Below are 10,000 nucleotides of genomic sequence, written 5' to 3' on the forward strand. Positions count from 1 at the left end.
GATATATTCAATGATACAAAGAAACGGAATGCCAGATTGGAACAACTACACATAAATGATCAAAACAAGCTAAAAAAAACAAAAAAAAAAAAAAACGACACAATAGAAAAGAACTTAAGAACTTTTGATATAGATTCATAACTAAAAATCGTCAGTATCAATTATTAATGAACGACCACACTTTAAGAACAAAAACTATATAACGAGTAGTCAGATTAAAATCAAGTTTGAATCAAGAAGCCTGAATCTAATATTTCAGAAGGAAGCATCCATTGTAAATTTCCAAGATGATGAGGCTGACAAGATTTCGAAACTCATTTTTTGCCAAATTTCCAATATCTTTGGCCATTAACTGCTGATCTAAAGTGGAACCTGTTTCGATCGATCGATCGAGAGAGAGACAGAGAGAGAGAGAGAGAGAGAGAGAGAGAGAGAGAGACGCGACGCGACTTGTAATTCCGTGTGCATGGCGCCACACGGATCAGCCGCTCCTCCAGGGGAAGGCGCCCGCGGCCCACTCGGTTCCAAAAGGCCCCCTTTCTCTCGCCAGTCTACGGCCACGCGCCCGGCGTCTGGTGAAAGCTACTCGGTGAATCTCTGTTTACAACTCTCTCGGGAAAATATAATCATGTTCAGTAGAATAGGGATTGTGAAGCATATGTATCTTTGGGGAAGCGTTTGACTCTGCTGCTGGGTTACTTAGTCAAATCCATTGCCACGTATGTATCATTTAGTATCATTGGGAAACACACACACAAAAGAATATACACACACCACACACACACACACACACACACCACACACATATATATATTAAAATATTATATATATTATATATTATATAATATATTATATATATATATATGGATATTATTTAAAATATTTCACATTTTTTTTTTCTTCTTTAACAGCCATTCATTCCCTGCAGGGACATAGGCCTCTTCAAAATTTTACTATTGGGGTTATTATGGCAGTGTCACCCTTGTCTGATTGGTTTCCTTCCTAATCACCCCGGTTCGGCGCGCTAACACCTGTTGCCCGGCGGTGACTTCCCCTTCGACACCTGCGCTGACTTCTCAAGAGATATGTCGTTTTCAGAGCGCAGGCATTTCTACGACTGCCGCGACGGAGAATTGAGTCTAGTGCTATAACCACTGGACCACCGCGCAGTCATATTATACATATTTATAAATATGTATATATATCCATAAGTACTTATATATATATATATATATATATATATATATATATATATATATATATATACATATATATATACACATATATATACATATATATATATATATATATATATATATATATATATATATATATATATATATACATACACACACACACACAATACGTGTGTGGTGTGTATCTGCACGCTGATCTATTCATATCTTCCCCAATAAAACCAATCCATCACAGATATATAAATAGCACCGTCTCCAGCGCCTCATCAATCCCGTCCGCGCTGTTGTTCCGCGACACCGACCGAACAGCAGATCAAACGAAACGAATCCAGTCGCCGCGCAGTCCTGATCTTCGTCTTCCTCAGAAATTCAACCGACGCGGACGGGCCTAATTCCCCAATAAAAGACACGGGTGCTGTTATTACTCGTGGTATGAATGGCCGCTGATGATTGTATCGTTTTAGAAATTGTTGCTGGATGATTAAGGTATAGATTTTTGTTTATAATTGGGGGAGGGGGAGGGGGGGGGGGATGTGAGGGAGGGGGGGGATTATTGAAGGAATAGGAACGAATATTGAATGAGAGAAAATGTTTATGCTTAATATATTTATATATATATATATATTTTATTTTGGTGTGTGATGTGTGTGTGTAGTGTGTGTGTGATGTGTGTGTGTGTTGTGTTGTGTGTGTGTGTTGTTGTGTGTGTGTGTGTTTTGATGTGTGTGTGTGTGTGTGTTTGTGGTGTGTGTGTGTGTATGTGTGTGTAAGTGTGTGTGTATTGTGTGGTGGTGTGTTGTGTGTGTGTGTGAGTGTGTGTGTGTTGTATGTGTGTGTGTGTGTTGTGTGTGTGTGTTGTTTGTGTGTGTTGTGTGTGTGTATGTGTGGTGTGTGTGTGTGTGTGTGTGTGTTGTGTGTGTGTGTGTGTGTGTTGGTGTGTGTGTGTGTGTGCGTGTCTTTGCGTGTTTGGAGAGAGAGAGAGAGGGGAGAGAGAGTAGAGAGAGAGGAAGGAGAGATGAGAGAGAAGAGAGAGAGAGGAGGAGAGAGAGTGGACGAGATAGAGAGAGAGTGAGAGAGAGAGCAAGAGAGAGAGCAAGAGAGGGAGAGAGATTAATAAGCTATGTTACTTGACTCAGACCTTAGGCCAACCTTGGCTACAGCTAATAATTTAATGATTACCACTTTATCTTTGAAAACATCGGGCAGAAGAAAACACTTATTTTATTCTGTTAAACGGATAGATAATCAATCTCTGTACAATGCATTACGGAGACCTTGTCATACGCCATTGCTACATTTTTCAACAAATATATGATTACAAACAAACATATCTTAGCTATTGTAGGAACAACTTATCATTTAGCAATCTATTCTTACTGAGGCTTTCTAGAGTGTCCATTTTCCAGTCAAAAATCCTCATTTTTACGACCCTCACCGCGAGAATGATTTTCTTCCTCTTCCTCCTTCTCTAGGGCACTATGCATCATTCCATTAAATGTCACAAATCCCTATCACAAGTTAATTTCATTTCTTTCACTCAGTGAGGGTTAAATTCACTCCTGCTCTCTCACTTTCAGACCCGCATCTGCCCTTTCCACTCTCCTCCTCCTCCGTAAATTCCTTCCTCTTCCTCTCTTCCCTCCTCTTCCTTAAATTCCTTTCTCCTCTCTCTCCTCCTCTACAAAAAAACCCCAACTTACAATCCCACTAACTACAAAAAAACAACCCAACCAACAACACAAACCTCCACAATATCTCCTTCCCACACTCCTCATCTCCAAACCTTCCCACAACATACTCCATACAACCAACCAAACACAAAAACACAACCACACCACCTTCCAACCTCCCAAACCTCCCTCCTAACCCTCCTCCACAAACTCCTATCCCCCACTCCCTCCTACCACTTAAAAAACACCTCCACTTCACTTCCCTCTCTCAAATTCATCACTCCCTTCACCACTCTCTACTAAATCTTCCTCCTCCTCTTTCCACTCTTCCTTAAATTCCTACCTCCTCTCTCTACCTCCTCTTCCAAATTCTCATCCACCTCACTTCCTCCTCTACCAACCTTCAAAAGCAATTCCATTTTACTCCTTTACTCCACTCTAAACCTTCTACCACCTACTACTCCACCTCTTCATATTTCCTACCTCCTTATTCCTTCCTTCCCCACTTCCCTCACTTCCATAAATACTTCCACACTCCTCTCTTTCCAACCAATAAACCTACATCCTTCACTCCCACAACCTTCCTCTTCCTTAAATTCCTTCTTCCTCCCACTTTCCTTCTTCCTAAATTCCTTCCTCCTCTTCCCCTCTCTTCCTTAAATTCCTTTCTCCTCCTCTCTTTCTCTCTTCCTTAAATTCCTTCCTCCTCTCTCTTCTCCTCTTCCTTAAATTCCTTCCTCCTCCTCTCTTTCCTCCTCTTCCTTAAATTCCTTCCTCCTCCTCTCTTTCCTCCTCTTCCTTAAATTCCTTCCTCCTCCTCTCTTTCCTCCTCTTCTTAATTCCTCCTCTCCTCTTCTTCCTCTTCCTTAAATTCCTTCCTCCTCCTCTCTTCCCTTCTCTTCCTTAAATTCCTTCCTCCTTCTCTTCCCTCCTCTTCCTTAAATTCCTTCTCCTCCTTCCCCTCCTCTTCCTTAAATTCCTTCCTCCTCTTCACTTCCCTCCTCTTCCTTAAATTCCTTCCTCCCCTTCACTTCCCTCCTCTTCCTTAAATTCCTTCCTCCTCCTCTCTTCCCTCCTCTTCCTTACATTCCTTCCACCTCCTCTCTTCCCTCCTCTTCCTTAAATTCCTTCCTCCTCCTCTCTTCCCTCCTTTCCTTATATCCTTCCTTCCTCCCACTATCTTCCTCTCTTACAATTCCTTTCTCTCCTCTCTTCCTTCTTCCTTATATTCCTTCCTTCCTCCCACTATCTTCCTCTTCCTTAAATTCCTTCCTCCTCCTCTCTCCCTCTCTTCCTTAATTCCTTCCTTCCTCCCACTTCTTCCTCTTCCTTAAATTCCTTCCTCCTCCTCTCTTCCCTCCTCTTCCTTAAATTCCTTCCTTCCCTCCACTTCCCTCCTCTTCCTTAAATTCCTTTCTCCTCTTCTTCCTCCTCTTCCTTAAATTCCTTCCTCCTCCTCCTCTTCCTTAAATTCCTTCCTCCTCTCTCTTCCCTCCTCTTCCTTATATTCCTTCCTTCCCTCCCACTATCTTCCTCTTCTTAAATTCCTTTCTCCTCCTCTCTTCCCTCCTCTTCCTTATATTCCTTCCTTCCCTCCCACTATCTTCCTCTTCCTTAAATTCCTTCCTCCTCCTCTCTTCCCTCCTCTTCCTTATATTCCTTTCCTTCCCTCCACATTCCTCCTCCTCCTTAAATTCCTTCTCCTCCTCCCTTCCCTCTTTTTCTTAATTTTCCTCTCTTTCCTCCTCTTCCTTAAATTCACTCCTCCCTTCGCACTTTAAGACCTGTATCTACCCCCCCCCCCACACACACTTCCTTCCTTTCCCCACCTCCATGTTTTTTTTCTCTTAGCTTCCTCTCCCTTTCTCTTTCTTTTTCCCTTCACCCATTCTCTTTTCCTCCGTTTCTCCTCTGTTTTCCCTTCCCCATCTTCCTTTTCTCTTTAAGCCCCCTTCCCCTCCTTTTCTCCCTCACCCCCATTTCTTCTCCCCCTTCCCCTTCCTCTCTCTCTCTCCCCCATTCCTCCTCCCCTTCCCTCCTCTCTCATCTCCCATTCTCTCCCTTCCCTCACTTCTCTCTCTCACCCCATTCATCCTCCCCTTCCCCTCCTTCTCTCCCTCACCCATTCATCCTCCCCTCCCCCTCCTTCTCTCTCTCTCCCCATTCTCCTTTCCCCTTTCTCTCTCTCCCCCCATTCCTCTCCCCTTCCCCTCCTTCTCTCTCTCACCCCCATTCATCCTCCCTTCCCCTCCTTCTCTCCCTCACCCCCATTCATCCTCCCCTTCCCCTCCTTCTCTCTCTCTCCCATTCCTCCTCCCCTTCCCCTCCTTCTCCCCTCTCCCCCATTCCCCCTCCCTTCCCTTTCTCTCTCTCCCCCCATTCATCCTCCCTTCCCCTCCTTCTCTCCCTCACCCCATTCATCCTCCCCTTCCCTCTTCTCTCTCTCTCCCCATTCCTCTCCTTCCTCCCTTTTCTCTCTCACCATTTCCTCCCCTTCCCTCCTCTCTCTCTCACCCCATTCATCCTCCCCTTCCCTCTCTTCTCCCTCACCCCCCTTCATCCTCCCCCTTCCCTCCTTCTCTCTCTCTCCCCATCCTCCTCCCCTTCCCTCCTTTCCCCTTACCCCATTCCTTCCCTTCCCTCCTTCTCTCTCTACCCCCATTCATCCTCCCCTTCCCCCCCTTTCTCCTCTCCCCATTCCTCCCTCCCCTCCCCTCCTTCTCTCTCTCTCCCCCATCCTCTCTCCTTCCCTCCTTCTCTCTCTCTCCCCATTCCCCCTCCCCTTCCCTCCTTCTTCTCTCTCCCCCATTCCTCCTCCCTTCCCCCCCTTCTCTCTCTCTCCCCCCTTCCTCCTCCCCTTCCTCCTTTTCTCTCTCCCCCATTCTCCTCCCTTCCCTCCCTTTTCTCCCTCCCCATTTCCTCCTCCCCCTCCCCCTTCTGTTTCCCTCGCCTCGCCTCCCACTCCTTCCCCTCCCCCCATTCCTTCTCCCCCTTACCCTCCTGTTCTCCCTCACCCCATTTCTTCTCCCCTGTTTGTGTGTGTGTGTGTGTCTGTGGGTGTGTGTGTTTGTGTGTGTGTGTTTGTGTGTGTGTGTGTGTCTGTGGTGTGTGTGTTTGTGTGTTTTGTGTTTTTGTGTGTGTTTGTGGGGTGTTGTTTGTGTGTTTGTGTGTGTTTGTGTTTTGTGTGTGTTTGTTGTGTGTGTGTTTGTGTGTGTGTTTGTGTGTGTGTGTGTGTCTGTGTGTGTGTGTGGGGTTTTTTGTGTTTTGTTTGTGTGTGTGCGTGTTTGGTGTTTGTGTGGGTTTGTTTGTGTGTGTGTGTGTTGTGTTTGTGTTGTGTGTGTGTTTGTGTGTGTGTGTGTTTGTGTGTGTGTGTGTGTGTTTTGTGTGTCGGTGTGTGTTTGTGTGCGCGTGTGTTTGTTTGTGTGTGAGCGTGTTTGTGTGTTTGTGTGTGTGTGTGTGTTTGTGTGTGTGTTTATGTGTGTGTTTGTGTGCGCGTGTGTTTGTTTGTGTGTGTGCGTGTTTGTGTGTTTGTGTGTGTGTGTTTGTGTGTGTGTGTGTGTTTGTGTGTGTGTGTGTTTGTGTGCGCGTGTGTTTGTTTGTGTGTGTGCGTGTTTGTGTGTTTGTGTGGGTTTGTGTGTGTGTGTGTGTGTGTTTGTGTGTGCGTGTGTTTGTGTGTGTGTGTTTGTGTGTGTGTGTGTGTGTGTTTGTGTGTGTGTGTGTTTGTGTGCGCGTGTGTTTGTTTGTGTGTGTGCGTGTTTGTGTGTTTGTGTGTGTGTGTGTGTTTGTGTGTGTGTTTGTGTGTGTGTGTGTTTGTGTGCGCGTGTGTTTCTTTGTGTGTGTGCGTGTTTGTGTGTTTGTGTGTGTGTGTTTGTGTGTGTGTGTGTGTGTGTTTGGGTGTGTGTGTGTTTGTGTGCGCGTGTGTTTGTTTGTGTGTGTGCGTGTTTGTGTGTTTGTGTGTGTGTGTGTTTGTGTGTGTGTGCGTGTGTGTGTGCGTGTGTTTGTGTGTGTGTGTGTGTTTGTGTGTTTGTTTGTGTGTGTGCGTGTGTTTGTGTGTGTGTGTGCGTGTGTGTGTGTGTGTGTTTGTGTGTGATATTTTTAATGATCATGTCAATATCACAATTATTATCACAATATTAGCAATACTTGTAATAACAGATGCGGATCTTCGGAATGGTAGTAGTAATGATATTAATGATATTGATTATATACTTGTATTGCCATTAGTATCATCCACGTGTCCTTAATTATCTGAGCTTCGTAAATAATATCATTTTCATCATATCCGGTGATTTTTCTTTACGATGGTCATCCTTTATCTTGTTTTAGATATTGTCAGTAACATATTTCCCGCTGGTTAAGAGGAGAAGAATGTGAGAGTAAGAGAGAAGAGAAGAGAAAGGAAAAGAGGAGAAAGAGGAGGGAGAGGGGAGGAGGGAGGGAGAGAGAGAGAGAAAGACAGAATGAGAAAAAGAGAGAAAGAGAGAGAGAGAGAGAGAGAGTCATAGAGAGAAAGTCAAAGATAAAAAGCGAGAGAGAGAGAAATTCAAAGAGAAAAAGCGAGAGAGAGAGAGAGCGAGATAGAGAGAGAGAGAGAGAGAGAGAGAGAGAGAGAGAGAGAGAGAGAGAGAGAGAGAGAGAGAGAGAGAGAGAGAGAGAGAGAGAGAGACGGACAGACAGACAGACAAAAAAAACAAAACATACAAACAAACAGACATACCAGAAGAAGAAAAGAGAAAAAAAGAAACGAGAGAGAGAAAAAAATAAACAACCAGAAAAAAACAACAACAACAACAGAACAACAAAACGAAACGAAGAAACCCAGACAAAAAAAAACAACAAAAAACAACAACAAATAAAACTAAAACTGAAACCCCCCCCGAAAAGAAACGAAATATCTCAAAAAAAAAAAAAAGCAAAAAAAAAAAAGGTTTGTCATCAACACCCCTGATAGATTTCCTCCGTGTCACTTCCCTTAACTAATCATCGCTAATTACCCCGGAGGAGCAAGCCGACGAATCAGAAGGTAATTAAGAACAAACCTCTGGGGTATTTTTAGAGCGAGTGAGAGATGACTGGGGATGACCTGGTTTTAAAGAGTTCCTTCAATGTTCTTCAAATGTTCTCTGGGTTGTTGGAAAAAGGGAGTTAAAGTGTTGTTATATTTGTTTTGTTTGTTTGTTTGAGCGAGTGAGAGATGACTGGGATGACCTGGTTTTAAAGAGTTCCTTCAATGTTCTTCAAATGTTCTCTGGGTTGTTGGAAAAAGGGAGTTAAAGTGTTGTTATATTTGTTTTGTTTGTTTGTTTGAGCGAGTGAGAGATGACTGGGGATGACCTGGTTTTAAAGAGTTCCTTCAATGTTCTTCAAATGTTCTCTGGGTTGTTGAAAAAAGGGAGTTAAAGTGTTATTATATTTGTTTTGTTTGTTTGTTCGAGCGAGTGAGAGATGACTGGGATGACCTGGTTTTAAAGAGTTCCTTCAATGTTCTTCAAATGTTCTCTGGGTTGTTGGAAAAAGGGAGTTAAAGTCTTATTATATTTGTTTTGTTTGTTTGTTTGAGCGAGTGAGAGATGACTGGGATGACCTGGTTTTAAAGAGTTCCTTCAATGTTCTTCAAATGTTCTCTGGGTTGTTGGGAAAAGGGAGTTAAAGTGTTATCATATTGTGTTTGTTTGTTTGTTTGTTGGGGAAATGTTCTTAAGAGTCCATTAGGCGTTTGTTTGAGTTATAAATGGAAGTTTAAGTATTGTTTGTGTTTTCTTAAAGTGTCAAAGGGTTCTTTTAAGTTTCGTTAAGTGTTAAGCGGTTTTTAAGCGTTCTAAACGTGTCAATGATTTGTTATAACACCTACCTATACAGTAATTTATAAAAAAAAAAAAAAAAAAAAAAAAAAAACATGTCCTTTTTCTCATAAAAACTAATGATTTTATTTTAAAAAGTGGAAAACAAAAAGTAAATCACTATCATACATTTCCTAAAATAAGCTTTACATAATATATTTCCTGAAAAAAAAACCCACTAAATTTCCTTCCTGCTCGGTAACATATCCCCAGAAAAATACTTTTCCCTTTACACTAATACATTTTTCAAACAAGAAAACAGACACACACAAAATAAGAAAAAAAAGGGAAAATATTGTAAAATGATTTTTTTTTTCCCGTGCGTCACCTGAGCTGACCCCGTAATTACTCTACAGCCAAAGGTCAAGGTCCTAACGATGTTTAAAACTTAATGATGATGTTTGTGGGGGAAAAAATTACCTTCGTGGTGTCTCCGTATTTTCTGAAACTTTTTTTTTTCTTTTATTCTTTTTCTTGTGTTATATTTTTGTTTTGTTTTGTTTTTCCTGTTATGTCTTTTGTTGTTATGTCATTTCTTTTTCTTGTTTACGTATTTTCTCGTTTCCTTTTTCTTGTTTCCTTCTTTTGTTTTCTTTTCCTCGCTTTCTTTTTCTTGTTTTCTTTATCTTGTTTACGTATTTTCTCGTTTTCCTTTTCTTGTTTCCTTTTTCTCGCTTTCTTCTTCCTTGTTTCCTTTTTCTCGCTTTCTTTTTCCTTGTTTTCTTTTTCTCGTTTCCTTTTTCTTGTTTCCTTTTCCTTGTTTTCTCTTTCTCGTTTCCTTTTTCTTGTTTCCTTTTCCTTGTTTTCTTTTTCTCGTTTTCTTTTCCCTTGTTAGGTCTTCCCTCGTTTCCATTTTCTTCTTCTGTATCCTTTTATTTATGATATATAATGTATTTTTTGCTAGTTTCTGTGTATATGATTACGTGTGTATGTTCAGCCAAACGAAAGTAAACAACAAACGCACACACAAAGAAAGCATATAACAAGCACACATAAATAGGCTACATACATCTGCTTACACACAAACAAATTCTTACACAGTTATCTTTATTATTAATAAATGTTATTATCATTGTTGTTGTAGTTTTTCTTTTTATCATTATTATTATTATCATTATTATTGCTATTGTTCTTATTTAAATAACTATTATTATTATCATTAGTAGTTGTAGTAGAAGCAGTAGTAGTATTGTTATTATTATCATTATTGTTCTTATTATTACCATAATTATTATTATTATTATTATTATAATAATGATGATAATAAATGCTGTTATTGCCATTATTGTTGTTG

Source organism: Penaeus chinensis, chromosome 5 (assembly GCF_019202785.1).
Source record: "Penaeus chinensis breed Huanghai No. 1 chromosome 5, ASM1920278v2, whole genome shotgun sequence".
Taxonomy (NCBI): Eukaryota; Metazoa; Arthropoda; class Malacostraca; order Decapoda; family Penaeidae; genus Penaeus; species Penaeus chinensis.